Raw genomic sequence first — 23,641 nt, 5'->3', positions numbered from 1 at the left:
TACAACATACACACAAAGTCAACTCAAGTATGGGATTGACTGAATCCGAGGTCGATGCTGGACTGAGGACACAGACCATAGAATCCTAGAGTTGGAAGAGACCTTGTTGGCCATCCAGTCTAACCCCCTACTAAGAAGTTGGACAATTGCATTCAAAGCACCCCTGACAGATGGCCATCCAGCCTCTGCTTAAAGGCCTCCAAAGGAGGAGCCTCCACCACACTCCGGGGCAGAGAGTTCCACTGCCGAACAGCTCTCACAATGAGGAAGTTCTTCCTGATGTTCAGGTGGAAGCTCCTTTCCTGTAGTTTAAACCCATTGTTCCGCAACTGAGTCTCCAGGGCAGCAGAAAATAAGCTTGCTCCCTCCTCCCTATGATTTCCCTCACATATTTATACATGGCCATCGTGTCTCCTCGCAGCCTTCTCTTCTGCAGGCTAAACATGCCCAGCTTTTTAAGCCGATCTTCATAGGGCTTGTTCTCCAGACCCTTGATCATTTTAGTTGCCCTCCTCTGGACACATTCCAGCTTGTCAACCTCTCCCTTCAATTGTGGTGCCCAGAATTGGACTCAGTCGTCCAGGTGACCATGCAGCCATGCCAGCCGCATGACCTTGGAAGTGTCTACAAACAACGCTGGCTCTACGGCTTAGAAATGGAGATGAGCACCAAATGGATAAGAAATTGATTACAAAAATTTATAATAAATTGCTAGACTGGGCTACGGAGAAGGAAAGTATAAAAGCATGCATGATTAAATGGGCTCAAAGCATACAAAGACCTATAAATCTAAATGAATGGGAACTAATATGGAATAAAAAGCTAAAATATACATATTTGACCAATCTTAAGGAAAACTGGCTGAAGAGGTTTCATTGGTGGTACATGACCCCTACAAAACTATCTAGGATGTACAAAAATGTTCCAAATAATTGTTGGAAATGTCATGACCAAGATGGAAGCTTTTTCCATATGTGGTGGACATGTAGTAAGGCCACGAGTTATTGGGTTAAAATTCATGAAAAAATTCAAAATTTCAAAGGAAATTCCCTAAAAAAAACCCAGAATACTATTTATTAGGATTAACAGATAAGGATCTTATTATGTCGCAAAATGAGAATATTTTATTCACTTATATGACTTCAGCAGCCATGATCATCTTTGCAAAGTATTGGAAACTAGAAGAAATAACTACTGGGAGAGGTACAGTAATACAACAATATCCCCATTTGAGGGAGAATTTGCAGAATTAGAAAAGAACCAAACCGCAAAGGATTGGAAGGAAGTCACTACCATTTTTAAACAATATTTATTTATTTATTTTAATTTTTTATTATTTTTTATCTATTTGTTGTTGTTGTTTTTCTTTTGTGTATATGTGTGTGTGTGTGTGTGTGTGTGTGTAGGTATTTATGTATATACATATACACATATATATATGTATAAAGGTAAAGGTTTTCCCCTGACCTTAAGTCCAGTCATGACCGACTCTGGGGGTTGGTGCTCATCTCCATTTCTAAGCCGAAGAGTGGTCTGACCAAGGCAGAATAGAGGGGTAGTATGACTTCCCTGGATCTAGACCAGTGGTTCTCTACCTGTTGTCCCCAGATGTTTTGGCCTTCAACTCCCAGAAACCTTAACAGCTGGTAAACCAGCTGGGATTTCTGGGAGTTGTAGGCAAAAACACCTGAGGGACAACAGGTAGAGAACCACTGGTTGAGACACTATACTCCTATTTATGCAGGTCAAAATCCCATTGGCTTTTTTAGTTGCTGCATCACGTTGTTGGCTCATATTTAACTTGTTGTCCATTCCAATATTTTTTTCACATGTACTGCTGTCGAGCCAGGCGTCCCCCAGTTGCATTCCATTTTTTTCTGCCTGAGTGGAGTATCTTGCATTTGTCCCTGTTGAACTTCATTTTGCTAGTTTTGGCCCATCTCTCTAATCTTTTAAGACCAATCTAGAGCAAAGGAGACCTGGGCTTTCCCTAAAAGACAAAGTGACTTCATTGAGACCACCTTACTTTGGACATGGCTTGAGAACACATGACTCAGTAGAAAAGACAATAATGCTTGGTAAAGCATAAAGCAGCAGAAAAAGAAGTAGACCCAATTATAGACCCCTGGAACCACAAGGGAACTATGTCAGGATGTTTTTTGCAGACTTTAGTTCCACGTTCAACACAATCCTCCCACATAGACTGGTGTCTAAAATTATGTATTTGGGATTACCATATTCATCTGTTCCTGGATTATGGACTTCTTGTCTGGTTGTTCCCAGAGGGTTAGATTAGGTAATCATACCTCTTCAGCCCTCACTCTCAATACTGGGAAGCCATCGTGTCTCCTTGCAGCCTTCTCTTCTGCTTTATACTTTGTACATATATGATTGCATCTCCATCCACCATAGCAATATCATTACCAAATTCGCAGATGACACAACAGTGGTGGGACTTATCTGCCTGTTTAGATGAGGTGGATCGGCTGCTCTTGTGGTGCAGGGACAATAAGACCAAGGAGTTCATAGTGGACTACAGAAAAAATAGACCAATAAATCCAGCCCTTGGTCATAAAGGGAAACCAAGTGGAGCAGGTGGGTGTCACTGCTAAGGAGGATCTGACCTGGGGCACTCATATGGCAACATTGGCTAAGAGAGCCCAACAGATATTGTAATTTCTGAGATTCTTAGGGATACAACAACTGCATGAAAAACTGCTAGTGACTTTCTACCACTGTGCTATAGAGAGTGTCCTAACCTCCTGCATCTGTGCATGGTTTGGTAACTGCACATTGTCAGATATGAAGACGCTCCAAAGGGTCACCACTTCTGCACAGAGAGTCATTGGTTTTCCCCTCCCCTCTTTAGAAGAACTTTGTAAGTCCTGTAGCCTTAAGAAAGCTCAGAGTATTCTTAAGGATCCATCTCACCCAGCATTTTTTTTTGAATTATTACCTTCAAGGTGACAAAGACAAGGGCAAACAAACTGAGAAAGAGCTTTGCTTTTATCCTAGAGCTGTAACTATATTAAACTCCATGGTTTCACATTGATCTGGCAATGGGAGCTGTGTGGTGGTGGTTGGAGTGCGGAGGGATGGGTGTGTTGTTTTTGTGATGTGTGCTGTGGAAAGCATTTAATTTCATTGTACAATGTACAATGACAATAAACTTATTCTATTCTATTATATTCTATAGGTTGAGAAGCACAGTCAAGGAAGCCAGGGCTCTGGTTCTGCAAGAGCTGAGCAGGGCGTTTGGTGACGGGGGACTTGGAGGTCTCATACTGATAAGGTGGGCATAAGTTTAAGTCAACCTGAAGGCAGTTAACAACAACAGCATTTTTTAAAAAATGACTCTCAGTGTTACAGACCAATGTATTGATAGCCTTGATATATAGGTAATCACTTTCCTATTACCTGCAGTATTGACACATGTTTACTGAAGTCCCGACTGAGCTTTCTATTTTCCACACCATAGCAATGCTCTGACTGCAAGGGGAAAGCGATGGGTAGTTGGATGAAACCCACAAGTATCCTTCTCCAGACTCACTTCCCATTCTTAGCCCAAATTGTTACCTTCAAAAGGGGCTTGTGGGCTGTATGAAGGACTAGTTCCCCTTCTCAATTATGTGTGTGCATTGAAGGGGAGGGGTCATGAGGACACATCATCAACAGGGTAATGTGAAAATAGCAGAACAGGACCGTGGTTGTTTATTCAACAGAATTCACACATGCCCCCCTGGGTTAATCCAGTTGCTAAAGGTTCCCCATTCATCCCACTGAGATACCAATAATTATCTTCTTCTAAGTAGCCAAAAGGAAATTCTGGTTATCTTGGATCATTTATGAGAGATAGTAGGGATTTTTCCTTCAGGTCTTGGAAGAAAGGAAAGAAGAATGAAGCTACTTGTGGAAATGTTATCAGTGTTTTCCTACAAGGAGAAGGGGGGGAGGGGGTTAAAAGTTGGGTCCTAGCTAAAAAGCCCTGCACAGAAATGTTCCACTACAGACTTAGCTGCGGACATGAACATCATCTCTGCCTTTATTTGGCCCATGAAAGGCAACAGGAAGAGAATTTTATTCCTCCTGCCCTTGGTAATTGTTCCCTGTTGTAATTGTGTGCCTTCCAAGTCATTTCTGATTTATAGCAACCCTGAAGTATTGCAGTGTTTTCTGCAGATCATAGTGTGTGATTTGCTCAAGGTCACCTAACTGGTTTCAATGGTTCAGCAGGGAATTGAATCCTGATCTCTAGAGCCATAAACCTGCACTCAAACCACAACATCAGCTCTCTTTCTCTACTCTTGTCTAATTGCCTGGTGAATTTGTTTTCTATACCAAGGGTTCATCCAAAGTAACAATAATCAGAAAGTAATCCTTGAATATTTGTGACTGTATTTTCATTTGCTCAAACTCCTATCAGTCCATGCCTGCACACAAATATTTTAGAACATAAGGCCTAACTGGCATGTTTGAACCTCAACACTTTTGTTTTGAGAAACAAAACACTGGATTAACATAGCAGCACTTCTTTAAAACTCTGGATGCACACTCTGTGAAATGTATAGATTTCTATGTACTGTTTTGTTCTTTTTTGGGGGGTGACTTGGTTTCTATGTACACAGTTTGCTCTTGCCATTATTTCTTAGTTGTTTTGGATAATCATGATGTTAGCTAGTATTGTTTTATTTGTGATAATTGACTATAAAGTGTTTCTGAATTCCAATGTTTCTCCTGAGTTCATTTATATAAAATCTTTGTTCCTTCTATTGTGGTTCCCCTCCTCTCTTTCTCTCCATGTAATTTGTTCCCATGATTAATTGGGTGCACATAGAGGCACCATGGCGTAGCAGTTAAAGCATTGGAGTATGACTCTGGAAACCAGGGTTTAATCCTTTCTCAGCCATGGAGACCCATTGAGTGACCATAGGCAAGTCACACTCTCACAGCATCAGAAAAAGAAAAAAGGCAACCCCCCTCTGAATAAATTTGGCCAAGAAACACCAGCGCCCTCCAGATTAGATCACTTTCCAACAAAGGCAAAATAGACAGTTTACTTAAATCCAGAAGTCAAAGGTAGCAATGCTAGTCATTGCCTGCAATTTGTCTGGATTTCTAAGCCATATTCTCCAACATTTAGGAGAGGAAAACATAAACATGTAAGTTGTAACCTTTCAATGCTGATATCAAGAATCATTATTTCACTCTCCTCTTCTATCAGCCTGTGTGCACAGTGTTACACATTAATGAAGACTGTTCTTGTGACAGGCATGAGAGCTGGAATGTGTAGCTTCATGTGCAAGCAGCAACACATGCTGGTGAATTTGTCTCTCGTTTGACTGTGGCTGCACATCTATGGTGAATCCGCTGAATAGTATTATAAACATCCAACTGCAACAGCTCCCATGCCCCACCTTTTGCTTATTCTCTCTCATTCATTTTCATCACCGCTGGTGCAACTGGAGCAATAGGTTTTTGTCTGGGCACTATGCACCCTTACTCAAGGTAGGATACTTCATGGGGAAGTCTATTTTCTCCCCTTGCTTCCACTCCAGCTTTTTATCTCATCTCTGTCTAATTGTACAGCTGAACTGCTATGAACTCACAGATGGAGCTTATTCAAGTAAGCAAAAATATAAGTCTCACTGAGAAAGAGAAAATGGGATAGGTAAAGGTTTCCCCCTGACATTAAGTTTAGTTGTGTCCATCCAACTCTGAAGGGTGGTGCTCATCTCCACTTCTAAGCCGAAGAGCCGGCATTGTCCGTAGATGCCTCCAAGGTCATATGGCTGGTTTGACTGCATGGATAACTGATACCTTCCCATCGAGCAGTACCTATTGATCTACTCACAAATTTCATGTTTTCGAACTGCTACGTTGGCAGAAGCTGGGGCTAACAGCAGGAGCTTACTCCGCTCACCAGGTTTGAACTGCCAACCTTTTGGTCAGCAGGTTCAGCAGCTCAGCAGTTTAACCCGCTGTGCCACCAGGGGCCCTGAAAGTGGAATACAAATACTCTACATACATAAAATGATAGTGACAGAGGAACCCAGATTAAGTTTTTTGAAGTCTATGTAGCTCCCAGTTAGCTGCTTGCATAGTCCACTTTGGAGAGGTTACCAACACTGGCTTTGAACAGAAGTGCCAGGAGGAGAACAGGTAGTGGATGACATAATGTAGCTCAAAAAGGAGTCCTAGTTTTACCAAAATCTGCCACTTGAACCAAGAAAGTCATGTTGCTTCATGAAATGACCAGACTGACGATGTTACAAACAATTTCATGTTCAGATCAATAAATTCATAGTTTTAGCTGTAAATTAATACTCCACAAATAGTTGTTTAGTCAAATTACATGGATTGATTGGTTCATAGATTGGCTTTTCTAGACCAGATAAATTGTATATAACATGGTACGATGTGAGGTTTTGAACAATTGGTTAGAGGAGAGTTGTATTTAAACAGGGAAGTATACATCCCTGAAACTGCAATGTATGATTTACAAATATAGGGATTATTTTTCCAGGTGACAATGGGATGGTACATCCTGTCAAAGTCTGGGGAATAGAAGAAATGAGCCCAACAGTTGACAAGCTGTGCTTTATATGCTTTTATACATGCTCATAAGACTATTTATGTGAGCAGCATGCACTTTCCCATGTCTGTTTTGCAGTTCAAAGAGGTTATACAATCGTAAAGTCATGTACATTTATGTGTGTAAGAAACCATTCCCAACCTCAAAATAAAGACCACGATGGCCTTCTGCTGAACTGCTCTGCTGCGTTATACAGACATCCAATCTCCTCGCACTTTGAGCTGTAATTAACAGCAATCATGGAAGTATCCTGCACTGAAAATGGTGAAAAGGAAATCCATTAGCATTCCTGTGCGGTGGAAAATCCCTCATTTTCCAGTAAAGGCAGAGACAGGAAAGTTGCCCTTGAAGGAAGTCTAAACTGAACAGACTTTGTTTTAAACAGAGTTGGAGAGGAAGGAAATCAATTTACCAAAAATCTGCCACTGAAAACTTGTTTAAAACAGGTGAGCAATACTGGTCTGTTTTCTTATCTGCCCAGTTCTTTTTTTATCATAGCATCTGAATATTTTCAGCTTGGTAGTATGTGAACTGGCAGATAAAGTTGTAAGACAATGTCCAAATATACACAGCAAAAGCACTGGGAAGCCTCAGAATCATTTTAGGAACTCATGCGATTTTGAAATGTCAGCTGAACTTCCTCACATTTTCATCCCACAGATAAAAGACATTAGTCAAGCTTAGTTTCCTCTGAAGTCAGCGGGGATGGTTCCAGGCAGAGGTTACCTACAGTTGCCTGTCAAAACCATGTGCAGCTATCCAGCCTTTCCCTCCTCAAAGGATTTATTTCAGTGAGGATGTGCGTGTGGAGGAACTGATAAGAAAACACAGTTTTGAAGACTGTGTTAAATTCCACAGACAAGGCAAAGCAACTGCACAATTAAGCCCCACCTGAACGCACTCAGGGATTTAAAATCAAGATTAATTTCCCCCATTCATTCCAATACAACTACCTTAATTTAGGTTGGGGTGGGTGAACTTTTTTGCTTGATAATTGATAATTCAATGTTTGATAAGAACTTTCCAAAACATGCAAATTTCTTCGTAAAATTGAAAAAAATGAGATTTTAAAAAATGTGAATGTGAGAGAAAGCAAAACTGATATATTCACCTAGACAATGCCAAAATTGCTTCAAAACTCTTCAATGCAGCCATTTGGTGGAAAAAAAATGGACATAAACTTAGACAGAGTCCAAGCAAGGTTTATAAGAGACCTGCTAAATGTGCCGAACTGCGTTCCTAACATGGTCTTGTTACTTGAAATGGGCAAAAGTCCACTAAGCACAAGGGCCTGGATTCTGAAAACGAATCCCTAGCTGAAAATAATTGTATTTAAATCAGGAACGGGCCTATCACATTTCATCCAATTCGAAATCACTCAACCCCTTTGGGTAAGGAGGGCTGATAGGAAAGGTTGGTAAAATATCAAACATCCTGGTGTCGTTAGGCAACATCCTTGCAGATGGCCAATTCTCTCATACCAGAAGTGACTTGCAGTTTCTCAAGTCGCTCCTGGCATGAAAAAAAAAACCTAGACAAGCAGGGTCCTTTCACATTGCACATTTTAGCACAATGTTCCATTCTAATTGCCATGGCCACAGCCTATAGAATCCTGGTGTTTGTAGTTGGGGGTCTACTAGAGCTCTCTGGCTGAGGATCCAAAAAGGCTCTCCCCTTAAAACCACCAATCTCGGACCTCCATAGGATGTTGCCATGGCAGTTAAAAGTGGGATCATAGCACTACAACGGTGTGCTGTGAAAGGGCTGCTTAAGTGCGAGTTTTATTATTAAACATTTGTTTTTTGATGCCCGCATTCAGTCATAATTGTGGCACTGAATTAGTCTTACCATCTTTTTTTCCGAAAGGCATTTCATCTAAAACATTGGCATGACAAGCAGGTACTGTCCACATTGGAAATGGCTCTCTCGGTTGAATTGGGCCAATGCAAAAGGCTGGGAACTATGTTCTGTTTATTTTCAGTAAGAACTCACCTAAGAGGAAAACATTCTTCTTGAATTCGATGTAAAAACCTTGAGACTAATAATTCTTGAATGACTGTGAAAGCAAATGAGTCTAATTTTTTTCCATCCCTAGATCCAATCTGTAGCTATTTTAAACATTAATAAGCAGACAGTTACCTCAGATAGCTGTAGTCCTTTACCTTTCACTGAAATGGAAGAAAAGCAGATCCTCTTTTGATATTTTCAGCTTGTTAGTAAAGTGGTGTTTCAGTTGCACTTTCCAGTTCTATCCATTTTTTCCTGTTTGGAGGAAGATGCCAGTTTTGTAAAGAAGTGACTATGTTTTGTGGTTTTTGGAGTATGGTGCTATATAAAATGTGCAGCGTCTGAAGCTTTTTTTGAGTCAGTTATTTCCACTGGCAGACGTTCTGCCTTTCATTACTGTGGTTTTGAAAGTAGCTCACTTGCTGACGTGGGGTACCATATAGCAAACTGTCAGACTGTTCAGAATAAAACAGCAAAGAAGAATTTAGAAGTCTCCCATACACAAAACCGAGATCGTGAAGATTGGGCTAAGAGGCAGTTTAATTAAAGATCTCTTTCAGCTGTTATTATGATCTGAAGGATTTGGTGGAATTATAATCAATTCCCCAACTGACTTCTTTGAGACCGTAATTACTATCACAGGCAAAAGTCTGTTTATTTGCTTGAATCCAGGAGGATAATAAACGTTCGCTTTTGCTTTCAAGGAAAATGAAATTTGTGTGGCAGCCATGGAGTTCTGCTAGTGAGATGGTGTTCTGAGTTTTAGTCTGAAGCTTGAATAAGTTATCCAAAGTGCTACAAACGTTTTTTTGTTTTTTTGTTTTTTGTTTTGCTTAGACAGCTCTTATAAAGTGTAGGTTAAAATCTGGAATGGATTCAGTCACCCACACATATAGTGTTATGATTGAGCCTCATGGCTCTGTTTCTGACAAACGTGGGCGTAAGACTCCTCGAGAGTCAGATACTCTCGAGGAGCGAGAGAGAAAAAGACTACGAGACATATTTGCAGCACCATCTGACGAAGAGTCTTTCGAAGGGTTTACGGAAAGAATGGAGGAGGGGCTGGTTAGCTCAGAGGAGGATGAGATGGATTGGACTCGGGTAAGGGAGGAATTGGGTGCCACTGGCCATGATGGGACAGAAGATGAATGGGGACCTTCAGGATTAGACCCATGGCTTAGCTGGAGGGATGGGACGGGATCCACAGCTGGAGATGCTGTTGGGCGTAGTCAGAGGTGTTCCAGCTCTGACGAGGAAAGTGATGAGGAAACGCCCGGGTTAAGGAGGACAGCTGACAGTGATGAGGATTTGTAACTGGCATAAAATGGGGCTTGGGAGCAATTGCAAATTGCGTCGGGCAAGGTAATCTGGGCAAACGCTTGGGATTCGTGTGTGTGTGTGGGACGCTTCCCTGAAGACTTGTGTGCTTTCCTGTGCTGAGACGTAAGTTGATTGGAATCCAGGGTCAGACGGCGGGAGGGATTGTGTGGGCATTTGTTTGTGCAAACCTGTGCTTACTCTTATTAGCTTGACCTTCCGTCGTCTTCTTGACGGACGCCATCTCCTGCTTTGAGAACTCGGACTGAACTGACCACGGCTTGTCTTCCCCCCTTCTTGGACTTGGAAAAACTACAAACGTCTGCTTCTGGCTTTGATCTACGGAACGGAACTGGTCTACTCTACTGCTAAAACCCCTGGCTGATTTGTTCGTGTTGGAATCCTGTCTGCTGTGTGTGTGGGAGCGACGCAAGTTACTCTAAAAACAGTGTTGACAGCAGAGAGGAATCTGCTGCCAATTAGTTGCATTCTTTGTATCTTTTGTTCCTTGGCTTTCGTTTTGTTTATACCCAGGCTGAAGAAAGCAGTTTGTTTTTACCCGGATTAAACTCCGGTTTAATCCGGTTTATCTTTTGAACATTTACTTTTGCCCCTTTTTGCTCCTAAAGGCAAAAATTGCCTGGCCCTTGTGTTTTACGGGCATTTTTGAGTTCTGTAATCTAATAAACTCTGTTACTTTGAATCTTGTGGCGTTCTGTCCTTGACAGATTGCCCGACGCCCATAAAAGGTTTATTGCAGCAATAAACCCGTCAGGAAGACGATGGATGAGTTAAGGGTCAAATTAGACCAATTGCAAACGGCTTTTACCGTTAGCCAAACAGCTCATGCCGTGAAAGGACATGTTTTGACTCCTGAACGCTTTGACGGAACCAGGTGCAAGTTGCCAATCTTTTTGGCACAAGTGGAGCTTTATTTTTCTCAGCTCAGTGCTCATGCTTATCCTACAGACACTAGCAAGGTGGCCTTTATTTTGAGTTTGTTGACCGGTCCCGCAGGACAATGGGCCACTAATTTAATTTTGGGGAATGACCCAGTCAAGGACAATTTGAATAATTTCAAAAGGTTGTTAACTGATACTTTTGGGGATCCTCTCCGCACGGAGAACGCTGGGTGGGCTCTGTATCGGTTGAAACAGGGAAAGGGGACTGTTTTGGATTACTTAAATAAGTTTAACCTGTATCGCCACCAGCTGGATTGGGGGGAAAATGCATTCATGCTTTTATTTACTGCCGGGTTAAGTGATATGCTCCAGGATGAATTAGCACGCTTGGAGCCGGCTGGAAGCTGGGACGCCTTAGTAGCTAAGGTGCTGCGTTTAGACGCAAGGTTCGAGGCTCGTAAACATTCAAAAGCAATGTGTGCGCCACCCATGCATGTAACCAGGGCACCTGTGGTGATGGGGGAAGAGCCCATGGAGCTTGGGGTCTTTAAAAAGCTGTCTACAGAGGAAAAGAGCCGTAGGAGGCAGCTGGGCTTGTGTTTGTACTGTGGGAATGCTGGGCATTTTGCCAAAAATTGTAATGTGAAACCTTCCCAGCTTTCGGGAAAAGGCCAGCCCTAGTGCGACGTGAGTCCAACGCACTAGGGCTCCTCAAGCAGTCAACTGAGGGGAGGAAGCATGTTTTCGTACCCATTACATTATCTGTTGGGGGAAAGGAACTTGTTTCTACTTTGGCACTGCTGGACTCAGGAGCCACGGTCTCCTATATAGATATGGAGTTTGCTAAGAAGCATGGCATTCCTAGAGTGCGCAAGGCATGCGACGTGTGGGTGGAAGGAGCAGATGGGAGACTGCTGGAGACTGGGGTGGTTAACCAGGAAACCTCAGCAGTAACGTGGGAGGTGCAGGGAGTAACGGGAACGTTTGTGTGGGATATTACGAGCTTGCCTAGATATGATGTGATCCTGGGGATGGATTGGCTAGCTGTAGTAAACCCACAAGTAGATTGGGCAACACGTAAAGTGATCTTAAAGAGGCAGGATTGTTGCACTTTAAATGTTACTCATTCTGATATGGAGGGAGTGCCTGCTGAGTATGGGGAGTTCTCTGATGTATTTTGTAAAAGAGAAGCGGACAAATTACCACCGCACAGGCCATATGATTGCGCCATCAAGTTGGCAGAAGGTGCGAAACTGCCAGCAGGGAGGCTGTATGCCTTGACTGTACCGGAAAGGCAAGCTTTGCGGGAGTTTTTAGATGAAAATTTAGCCAAGGGGTTTATTCGCCCCTCTAGTTCTCCAACTGCGGCACCAGTATTCTTTGTAGCCAAAAAGACTGGGGAACTTAGGCTGGTCTGCGACTATCGGATCCTAAACAAATACACCATTCGGGATAGGTACCCGCTCCCTTTAATCTCGGAACTGTTATCAAGGGTGCAAGGGGCTAAGGTCTTTACCAAGCTTGACCTGCGGGGGGCCTATAACTTAATCCGTATACGGGAAGGGGATGAATGGAAGACGGCATTTAACACGTGTTTCGGATGCCACGAGTTCCGAGTCATGCCTTTTGGGCTTTGTAATGCTCCTGCGGTCTTCCAGAGGTTCATGAACGATGTGTTCAGGGACCTAATTGACCAATTTTTAGTGATTTATTTGGATGATATCTTGATTTTTTCTAAGGACGAGAAAGAACATCGTCAACATGTCAAGCAGGTTCTGCACCGACTGCGGGCTAATGGGCTTTTCGCCAAGGCTTCCAAGTGCGTCTTTCATGTGCCTGAAGTGGAGTTCCTAGGTCATGTAGTGTCAGGTAGGGAACTTAAAATGGACCCACATAAGGTTGACGCCGTCAACTCATGGCAGGAGCTGAGGACTAAGAAGGATGTACAAAGGTTCTTAGGTTTCGCTAATTACTACCGGGAGTTTATTCCGAATTTTGCAAAGCTCACGGTACCTTTGACGCAGCTTCTGCGCAAGAAACAGCCATTTGTGTGGGGGCGGGAAGCTCACGAGGCGTTTCTACAACTTAAGTCTAGTTTTCAATCGGACAACATACTAACCCATCCTGATGTTGACAAACCGTTCGTGGTAGAAGCGGACGCTTCTAGCTACGCGTTGGGGGCTGTATTGTCTCAGAAGAATTCCTCAGGGACCTTGCGTCCCTGTGGATTTTACTCGCGGCAACTAACACCCTTCGAGCAGAACTATACCATATGGGAGAAGGAGTTGTTGGCGATTAAGGTGGCGTTTGAGGTGTGGCGGCACTGGCTTGAAGGGGCACGGCACCAGATCGTGGTCAGGTCTGATCATAAGAACTTAGAGCACTTGCAAACAGCAAAGAAGTTAAACCAGCGTCAAATCCGCTGGGCTTTGTTTTTCTCCAGGTTTAATTTCAAGGTGCAGTTCGTGGAGGGGAAGGCAAACTTGCGGGCCGATGCTTTATCCCGCAAGCCAGAATTTAAGACCAATGAGCAGGTAGTATGTCAGACCATCTTGCCTACTGCCTCGCTGTGTGTTGTAGATAATGAGCTCGGGTTACATGACCAGATCCTTGAGGCTCAGAAAGATGATGTGTGGACACAGGAGCAACTGATGCTGCTCTCAGCAGGTAACCGTACCATACTGCCGCATCTCCAAGATCAAGACGGGGTATTGGTGCGTAGGGGGCAGGTTTACGTACCAGTGGGGGCCCTCAGGTTGGAGGTGATTAGAGCCCACCATGACGAGCCCATGGCTGGGCACTTTGGCAGGTTCAAGACCGTACAGCTTATCACCAGGAGCTACTGGTGGCCAAAGATGCGGCAAGACATTCTGCGCTTTTGTGACAGCTGCGCCGTTTGCCAGCAGAGTAAGACGCCTGTTGGGCGCCCTAGAGGGTTGTTGTCGTCTCTACCTGTTCCGGAGAGGCCATGGCAAATCATTTCCATGGATTTTATTTCAGATTTGCCTAAGTCTGGGGGTTATACTTGTATTTGGGTGGTGGTGGATTTATTTAGTAAACTGGCTCATTTTATTCCTTGTTCAACCATTCCGGCGGCCCCTACGTTGGCCTTACTATTTACTAAGCACATCTATCGTTTGCACGGAGCACCCGAGGTGATTATTTCAGATAGGGCTCCGCAATTTGTGTCACGCTTTTGGAAACATTTCCATGAGTGCTTGGGGACTAAGTTAAACGTGTCGTCCGCCTTCCATCCGCAAACGGATGGACAGTCGGAACGGGTTAATGGGCTCTTAGAGCAGTATCTGCGTTGTTTTTGTTTAGATCAACCCACGGCTTGGGTGAAGTGGCTACCGGTGGCGGAGTTTGCTTACAACAATGCGGTGCACACGTCTAGTCAGCATACGCCGTTTGAGCTAACTTATGGCTTTCACCCACGGGGAGGTGTGGCGCCGTCGACCAATGTGGTCTCTTCGGACCCTGTGTATCGCTCTACGGAAATGGCTGCATTGCATGATGTTGCCCGTCGCTTACTGCTGGAAGCTAAGGCAACGCAGAAGACTCAGGCTGACCGCCACAGGCAGGCAGGGGAGGAGTTGGAAGAAGGGGATTTGGTGTGGTTATCTTCCAAACATATTAAACAGGCTGGGGGAAAGTTTGCGCCTCGGTATTTGGGTCCCTTTCCTATCGTTAAAAAGATTTCTTCTGTTGCGTTTCGTTTGCGTTTACCGTCTAGTTTAAAGGTCCATCCAGTCTTTCATCGTTCGCTGTTGAAACTTGATACCTCTAGTCGTCGTGGTGCTATAGCGGAGGGTATCACTGCCACTTCTCCGCCATCGGGGGAGGAGGCCTTTGTGAGAGGGGATAGTGTTATGATTGAGCCTCATGGCTCTGTTTCTGACAAACGTGGGCGTAAGACTCCTCGAGAGTCAGATACTCTCGAGGAGCGAGAGAGAAAAAGACTACGAGACATATTTGCAGCACCATCTGACGAAGAGTCTTTCGAAGGGTTTACGGAAAGAATGGAGGAGGGGCTGGTTAGCTCAGAGGAGGATGAGATGGATTGGACTCGGGTAAGGGAGGAATTGGGTGCCACTGGCCATGATGGGACAGAAGATGAATGGGGACCTTCAGGATTAGACCCATGGCTTAGCTGGAGGGATGGGACGGGATCCACAGCTGGAGATGCTGTTGGGCGTAGTCAGAGGTGTTCCAGCTCTGACGAGGAAAGTGATGAGGAAACGCCCGGGTTAAGGAGGACAGCTGACAGTGATGAGGATTTGTAACTGGCATAAAATGGGGCTTGGGAGCAATTGCAAATTGCGTCGGGCAAGGTAATCTGGGCAAACGCTTGGGATTCGTGTGTGTGTGTGGGACGCTTCCCTGAAGACTTGTGTGCTTTCCTGTGCTGAGACGTAAGTTGATTGGAATCCAGGGTCAGACGGCGGGAGGGATTGTGTGGGCATTTGTTTGTGCAAACCTGTGCTTACTCTTATTAGCTTGACCTTCCGTCGTCTTCTTGACGGACGCCATCTCCTGCTTTGAGAACTCGGACTGAACTGACCACGGCTTGTCTTCCCCCCTTCTTGGACTTGGAAAAACTACAAACGTCTGCTTCTGGCTTTGATCTACGGAACGGAACTGGTCTACTCTACTGCTAAAACCCCTGGCTGATTTGTTCGTGTTGGAATCCTGTCTGCTGTGTGTGTGGGAGCGACGCAAGTTACTCTAAAAACAGTGTTGACAGCAGAGAGGAATCTGCTGCCAATTAGTTGCATTCTTTGTATCTTTTGTTCCTTGGCTTTCGTTTTGTTTATACCCAGGCTGAAGAAAGCAGTTTGTTTTTACCCGGATTAAACTCCGGTTTAATCCGGTTTATCTTTTGAACATTTACTTTTGCCCCTTTTTGCTCCTAAAGGCAAAAATTGCCTGGCCCTTGTGTTTTACGGGCATTTTTGAGTTCTGTAATCTAATAAACTCTGTTACTTTGAATCTTGTGGCGTTCTGTCCTTGACATATAGAGGTCAGCAAGTACCACCTAACCTAACCTCATGATATTAGAGCGGATCCCTTTAGCAACACCAAGAGAAGTACTTGGGAATATCTCTGAGGATCCAATAAAAATTCCTCAAGTGATGGCACACACGGAGAAAGAGGTACAGTACCATAAAACACAGGGATGTATTAGTGTAATTCTATATTGCACACATGTTGTAAATTATCAGCAAGAGAACATTGAGCAGAAAAGGCGCAGTTACAGGGAGATGAACCAGTTCCCATTTAGTCTGGTCTGTTTGGTGGAATCATTTCCTTAATTATAGTATTTCCTCCTCCAGAACAGCCTTTATGAAGGGCATGCAATCCATTAAAAGGATGCAAAAGTAATAAAAAAAGCTTGAGTCTCCTTTGAAAAACAATGCTTGTCTTTCTTGAGAAACAGGCCACAGCATTTGAAATTACAGGCTTTCAAAGATTTCTTTTACATAAATGCAATTAGCATGCTTTCAATTTAATCCCATTAGTTTGGGTGTAAAAACCTCAAACAACATTTCTTCTTAACCACATGTTTTTATTAGTCACTAAAGGGGAAAAATAAAAAGTGAGTAAAATATTGTCTATCTTGCATTTCATATTTGAGTATTTCAGGGATCCCCAAACTAAGGCCCGGGGGCCGGATGCGGCCCTCCAAGGTCATTTACCTGGCCCCCGCCTTCAGTTTTATAATATAATATTTTTATATCAGTTTTAATAATATAATATATTGCATATACATATAATATTGATAATAATCTTATGTTATACAATATAATACTAATAGTAATACCATATAATAATATTAATTATATGTTATATATTACATATTATATAATAGTATAGTGGTATAGTTCAATATAGTAAAATATAATGCTAATATTGTGTTATGCTAATAATACAATATACTGTATGTACATACAGCTGCTCTGAGTCCCCTTCGGGGTGAGAAGGGTGGGATATAAATATAGTAAATAAATGCAGTAAATAAATAATTAATTTTAGACTTAGGCTCGGCCAAAGTCTGACATGACTTAAAGGCACACAACAACAATAACAACAATTCTAATTAACTTGACTATCATTGGCCAGTAGCAGGCCCACACTTTCCATTGAAATCCTAATAGGTTTATGTTGGTTAAAATTGTTTTCATTTTTAAATATTGTATTCTTTCGTTGTTGTTGTTGTTGCACTACAAATAAGACATGTGCAGTATGCTTAGGAGTTCGTTTGTATTTTTTTTCAAATGATAATTCGGCCCCTCAACAGTCTGAAGGATTGTGGACCGGCCCTCTGCTTAAAAAGTTTGGGGACCCCTGGAGTATTTCATCAATACTTTCACTAGTACCTTGATTTCTTTTTGTTTTCTGGACTGCTTTGCTTTCTTCTAAAACACTTCTACCTATTTATCTAAATGGGCTATTCCACCCTTCATTTAAGCACAATTGTCTTTTCTTTGCTCATCTGAGGCTTGTGTTTAATACAAAACAAACTCCAATGTCTATTTTTAAGACACACTGTTTCTATTTGCCTCCCAGATGTTGAAGTAAAGGTTTTCTTTTTCTTTTCCAAACTGACAGCTGTTGTCTTAAAACAAGGTCCAATTGCCTTGCCAGTGGCACTTCCATATATTCACAATGTTCATTCATCAGACTTATAGGTTTGGAAGTTAGCCACAAAGTGTGAGGCAACAGACTAAGCTCTGAGATTAATCAAGATTAACTGATTTTGTAATGTTTTGGAAATGGTTGCTATATCATTTGGTACACATAAGTGTAGCCCAGTGGTATGAGGAATTAAAACAACTCTTGCAGGTACCATTAGTCTTGATCATATAAATCTGTCCCTACCCAACTATGGAGTATTAGGTCAGAGGTAAGCAAAGGAAACTTCCTTCTCACCTTGCAAAGCTTGCTGGATATTGCTGGTTCTTCCACCAAAGCTATTGCTCAAGTAGATTTCTGTGTTTTGAAAAGTTAGAGGATTTTTAAAGAAGCAGAAATCAGAGCAGCCAAGGCTGGTGGAATTATTTATTTATGATAGGTTGCCTTATAATAAAGTATACTACAAGGTAAGAGGTATACTAAAAGGCATGAATGAGCAACATGAGACTTCATGGATACTTGCAATTTGGGGCCTAATTTCACATGTTAGACACATTAGATTCCCTGTACAATGAAGTTGCAAATCCAGTTCAAGCCAATAACAGGCAAAATAGACATGGCTAGTATCAGCTTATTAGATATTGTTTCTCCCCCACTTTTGTTGTATATGCCCCTCTCTCTTTAGTATTTCATACATTTCCTTGTAAAGTGATACCTTACTCTCTGAGGTATACCAGCATTTGCTATAGTTGTTTTACTCAGAGGTTCCAGCTGAATGAGTTTTCTGAAAGAGCTCTTATTGCACTCAGATGTAATGTGGCAAACATTAAACACCAAACACCATTTAATTTTATCTCTCGAGAGTTAAAACACTCTGCTCGTGAGCCAAAGGGAAACAGGGAATGGGGAGATGTTTTTATAGCCCCCTGCCTTAGGCTGGGCTATTGGCACAGCAGAGTGATTTTTCTTCCTCCACTACAACTGTAGCTTTTGAGTATTGGCAGTTATTGTGGCAAACATAATCAGAAATGATTATTTAAATAAGAGTATAATTTTCATAGCTGAAAAGATTTCAGTGAAAAAATAACCAAAAGAATTAAACCTGAAACATGGACATTTATTTGATATCTTAAATTGTGAATATGACTTTATTCAGGAGTAATACATTTACACATTAGTTACTGAATCTGATACATATATGAAAGATTGTCCAAAAGATAGAAATACATTAATAGAGAAATTCGTGTTATCAAAAACAAGTCCTTTCAAACCCTGCTTTCAAACCCTTGCATTCTTATCTCTGCTTAAAATGAAACAATGGCTTGATATTTTACTTCTGAGCATATTATCAATATATTACAGAATGGATTTTTTGAAAAACAAATCTGGTTTCTTACCATTTGCAAGCTAAAACACAACACCTTGTCACTTGGGCTCTAATTAAAACAATAACCTTGTTGATTTTTAATGTCCTCCATTATTTTTGCGTTTTTTTTTCATGTCAGAGGCTCCTTGAGAAACTGCAAGTTGCTTCTGGTGTGAGAGAATTGGCTGTCTGCAAGGATATTGCCCAAGGGATGCCCAGATATCTGATGTTTTACTACCCTTGTGGAAGTCTTCTCTCATGTCCCCGCATGGGGAGCTGGAGCTGACAGAGGGAGCTCACCTGTTCTCTCAAGATTTGAACTGCTGAGCTACCAGTCAGCAGTCTTGCTGGCACAAGGGTTTAACCCATTGCAATACTGGGGGCTCCTTCTGTATCTAATTTCTTTTTGTGGAAACAGATACAATCCAATAAGTTCATGTGTTCCTTAGTCTTCCACAGTTCCCCAACCCTGCATTACAGTATAGCTCAGTGCTAGGAATTATGCAGTCTTCAGATCAGGGCCAATCATGAGGTTTACTGGAAATTAAGTCCAATGATGTCTGAAAGACCACATGATTGAAAGGCCAGGCATAACTGTATATTCAACCTGACTCAAAAGAAAGAGGTGAAACACAGGGGTTATGTCTTCTTGATTGTAAAGTATTACTACTTGCCATCCCCTTTCTGCAAAGAGTCTTCAAGAAAACCTATTTTACCTGGACAGGATGAAGTAGGGGCTACCATAACAATGGATTCCCTTCTGCATGTTAAATGAGCTGTCCAAGGTGCTAGACTTATTGTGTGTACTGTTTACACGTCAGCACACTATAAGGTTCCTTTGAGATGTTGCCTAAAACACTGAAGAGATTCATTGCTCCACTGTCATGGAAATTACTAGCTGCCATAATAGGTTTCATCTTGTAGTCTTCAATAGAAAATGGGTGGGTGGGTTGGGATGGCTCAATATTTGGACACTGGGAGACTAATGTTCAAATCTGTGCTCAGCTTTGACTATGGGTGAGCTGGGAAAGTCATATTCCATCAGCTCAAGAGAAAGATCATGGAAAATCTTTGAGTAAATCTTAAAATACGAACACCACACACTGAAGTCAACTCAAAGGCACTTAACAACCAAGTCTTTAGTATGCAAATGTATTTGCTTCTTCTCCCTACTGCTTTTTATTCTTTCTGTGTTGCATATCTGCTGGAGAGTAAGATAGTATGGCATGGATCCATCCAATGTTGATCATGTAGTCATATGTTTTTACAATTCTTTTTAAAGACTAGAACTTGGAGGTAATTTATCTATCTATATATAAATGTAATGTGCCATTTTACTATGGAGTAAACAACAAAACCACTGAACCAAATCACACCAAATTTGGCCACAAAAGACATAGTCATCCAGTCTATGTCTTTCAAACAAAAAAACCTAGAATAATAAAGCCCAAATTACCGGACAAGAAAGAACTGTTTTCCCCCTTTAGAAATGGCTCAGAATTGTAGGCCCCACCACATTTAGGTCCTGCCCACTTCATATCCTAGCAATTCCCTCAGCAAAAATGGTGCCCAGGGCACAGGCAGAGTGCACTTAGGCCTCATCTACACTGCTTATAAAATAGAGATTATCTGATTTGAACTGGATTATATGGCAGTGTAGACTCAAGTTCCTCCCACACAGCTATATAACCCAGAATGCCAAGGCACATAATCCACAGTGTCTGCTTTGAACTGGATTATCTTGAGTCCACACTGCCATATAACCCAGTTCAGTGTGGATTTTATACAGCTGTGTAGAAGGGGCCTCATATAATCCAGTTCTAAGCAGATAATAGAAGATTATAAATATAATATATAATAATTACTGTGGTATAATAATACAGAACAATATAATCTCTAAAATCAGGACAGTAAATAAAGAACAACACTCTGAAAACAGGGAAATTCCAGACAGGAAAAAACCAGGGCCAGCTAACACCTCCCAACAAAGGATTCCCCCAGGCAGGAAGTATCCAGGCTTTGAAGTTGCAAGGCTATTAAATGCTAATTAAGGTGACTAACTGCAGCATTCATACTTGCTATTCAACCTGGTCAACCAAGGATTCCACAAGGTAGAAAGCGGTCAGACTTGCAAGCAGCAAGACTGTTCAGTGAAATTCAAGTTGGCCAAACAATGATTCTCCTACAAAGCAAGTAGCCAGGCTTCAAAGTGGCTGTCTGAGGGTGCTACTCCAGCTTGCCAAACAAGGATTCCCCTAGGTATAACACAGCCAGGCATTGAAGCTGCATGGCGATTCAGTATGATTCAACCAGGCCAACAAAGGATTAACCTTGGTAGAAGGTGGCCAGGCATTGAAGCAGCAATACCACTCTGTACTATTGAGGCTGACTAACCAAAGATTCCCCTGGGTAGAAAGCAGTCAGGCTCTGAAGTAGTGAGGCTATTCGTTGCAATTCTAGCAGCCCAAAAAACCATTCCTCTAGAATGCAAGTACCCAGCCTTCCAAGCAGCAAGCCTATTCTATTGTATTCCAGCTCACCAAACAAAGATTCCCATAAAAAGAAAACAGCCAGGCTTTGAGGCTGCAAGGCTATTCACTGCTATTCCACCTGGCCAACAAATGATTCCCATAAGCCACAGCAACGCATGGCCAGGCACAGCTAAGTAGTAAAGGTTTCCCCTGACATTAAGTCCAGTCATGTCTGACTCTGGGGGTTGGTGCTCATCTCCATTTCTAAGCCGAAGAGCCGGCATTGTCCATAGACACCTCCAAGGTCATGTGGCCGGCATGACTGCATGGAGCGCCGTTACCTTCCCACCAGAGCGGTACCTATTGATCTACTCACATTGGCATGTTTTCTAACTGCTAGGTTGGCAAAAGCTGGAGCTAACAGTGGGCGCTCACTCCGCTCCCGGGGTTTGAACCTGGGACCTTTGGTCTGCAAGTTCAGCAGCTCAGTGCTTTAACACACTTCGCCACACCAGGCACAGCTAGTTAAGGATAATATCCCTACTTCTCTTATGTAATAAATTAAGATTTGTCACTTTTCTCATTATTCTTTTTTTGGGGGGCATGACATTTTAAAGAGCATATCAACTCTATTTTAGGCCATTTCTTTCAATTTTTAGGCAGATATTTGAAATGACTGTGTGGATGAATGGATCTGAAGAGTGCCTTACTAGTTAGTTTGTGAATTAACCTGATCCATGCATCTCAGAATAATGTTGTGATTGAAATGCACCAATCCATAAGATTTCCCATTTATCCAAATGTTACAATGCTATTCTTGCCTCAAGAAGTATATCCAAATACATTTTAAAATATGTTTTCAAAGGGAAACATATGTTAATAATGTACATTTTGAGACAAAATAGTTCAGAAATGTTTATATCTACACTTCAAAGTGTTTTGTGTGTTTGTTTTAAAAACCATAGGTTAAAGCAGATTTGTGACAGAACAAGTTGCTAAATGAGCCATGCAAAACAAACACGTCATGGATGTTGCCAAATTGTCCTTAATTTGAGCTTCTCCTCTTCTTCACAGCTTTCTTCTCTGCAGCTGTTCTCCAGGGTTTCTTTCAACCATGGATAGGCTCGCTTGTGCTGTGGAGTAAAGATCCATAAAATTATGATGAGCAAAATGACCCATTTTCTTCCTCTATGCACCTTTTCTCTGTTTACCCCATGTCTCTTGCTTTTTAATGCTATTTTGTGATTACGTTTGTTGCTCCCACATCATATCACCCATGACAGAACTCCTTCTGTTTATCACAAAGATGGGGAATTTCCAAGACAATGGCTAGCCAAGTTCATGTGAGACAACATTCTTATCTGGAAGGTTTCTTTTAGTAAGATAGCTTTCTCTCCACAATGAACACACAATAAGTACAGCTCCTTGCCCACAAGGGACAGGAAAATTGCCACCATGTATCTATGGCCGATATCACACTAGAGCTTAACAGAAAGGCAAAGAGTATGCACCCAATCCGAAATCCTGTGGCTGCCTCCTGCAGAATTCTGGGGCTTGTAGTTTAGTGCAGGGCCTTAAACTGCTCAGCCAGAGAGGTCCCAGGTCTCATTAATCTACAAGCCCCAGAATTCTGTAGGACGCAGTCACAGTATTTTGGATGGGATGCATACTCTCTGCCTACTCTTTCAGCTCTAGTGTAATAATTGTATCAGATCCTCTTAGTTTGTATATGGGAACATAAAACTGCCAAAGTTGTTTCACCCAACATAGATCATTTCCCAGAAATCCTAACAGCTGATAAACTGGCTGGGATTTCTGGGAGCTGTAGACCAAAACATCTGGGGACCCACAGGTTGTGAACCACTGCCTTAGGCAGATAGTGTAATGATTTGAACATTGGATGACAACTCTGAAGACCAGGATTTGATTCCCTGTTTTGCCATAGAAACCCACTGTGTGACCTTGGGTAAGTCACAAACTTTCAGCCTCAGAAAACCTCATTATAAGTTTCCTTAGGACCACCATAACAAGGAAATGACTTGTAAGGCACATCATAACAAGTTTACAAAAAAACCCAGTTAGAATAGTGCAGCACAATCTCAGACAGGGACTTCCAGGGCAATGAAAGACTGACTGTGCTAAATCCAACAGTGGTCCTTATCAGAGTACACCTAATCAGATGAATGGAACTGTTTAGTTACAGCTAATTAAAACCTGATTGATATCAATGGGTCTCTTCTAGGTGACAATTTCACTGGATGTTCAGTTCTCCCAATTTTATTCGGCTACAATTCTAATCAACCATAGGATAACCAATCATATGAGGACGGCAATTCCCAGCAGTCTTCAT

General features: G+C 42.2%; 1 long non-coding RNA gene across 3 annotated transcripts in view; it reads left to right on the top strand.

The window, feature by feature from the left end:
* Positions 1–23,641, top strand: part of LOC134297109 (uncharacterized) — a 75,890-nt gene that overhangs the window by 20,793 nt on the left and 31,456 nt on the right. For 2 of the 3 annotated variants that reach the window (XR_010003854.1, XR_010003853.1), the window contains one exon: positions 3,197–5,284. This is a non-coding gene — a long non-coding RNA (uncharacterized LOC134297109). Of the gene's footprint in view, positions 1–3,196; positions 5,285–23,641 lie in introns of those variants that run through there. The other variant, XR_010003855.1, reaches the window with a different exon arrangement.

The sequence above is a fragment of the Anolis carolinensis genome, chromosome 2 (genome assembly GCF_035594765.1).
Source record: "Anolis carolinensis isolate JA03-04 chromosome 2, rAnoCar3.1.pri, whole genome shotgun sequence".
In the NCBI taxonomy this organism is placed as follows: domain Eukaryota; kingdom Metazoa; phylum Chordata; class Lepidosauria; order Squamata; family Dactyloidae; genus Anolis; species Anolis carolinensis.
This window is presented reverse-complemented; position numbering and strand designations above follow the sequence as displayed.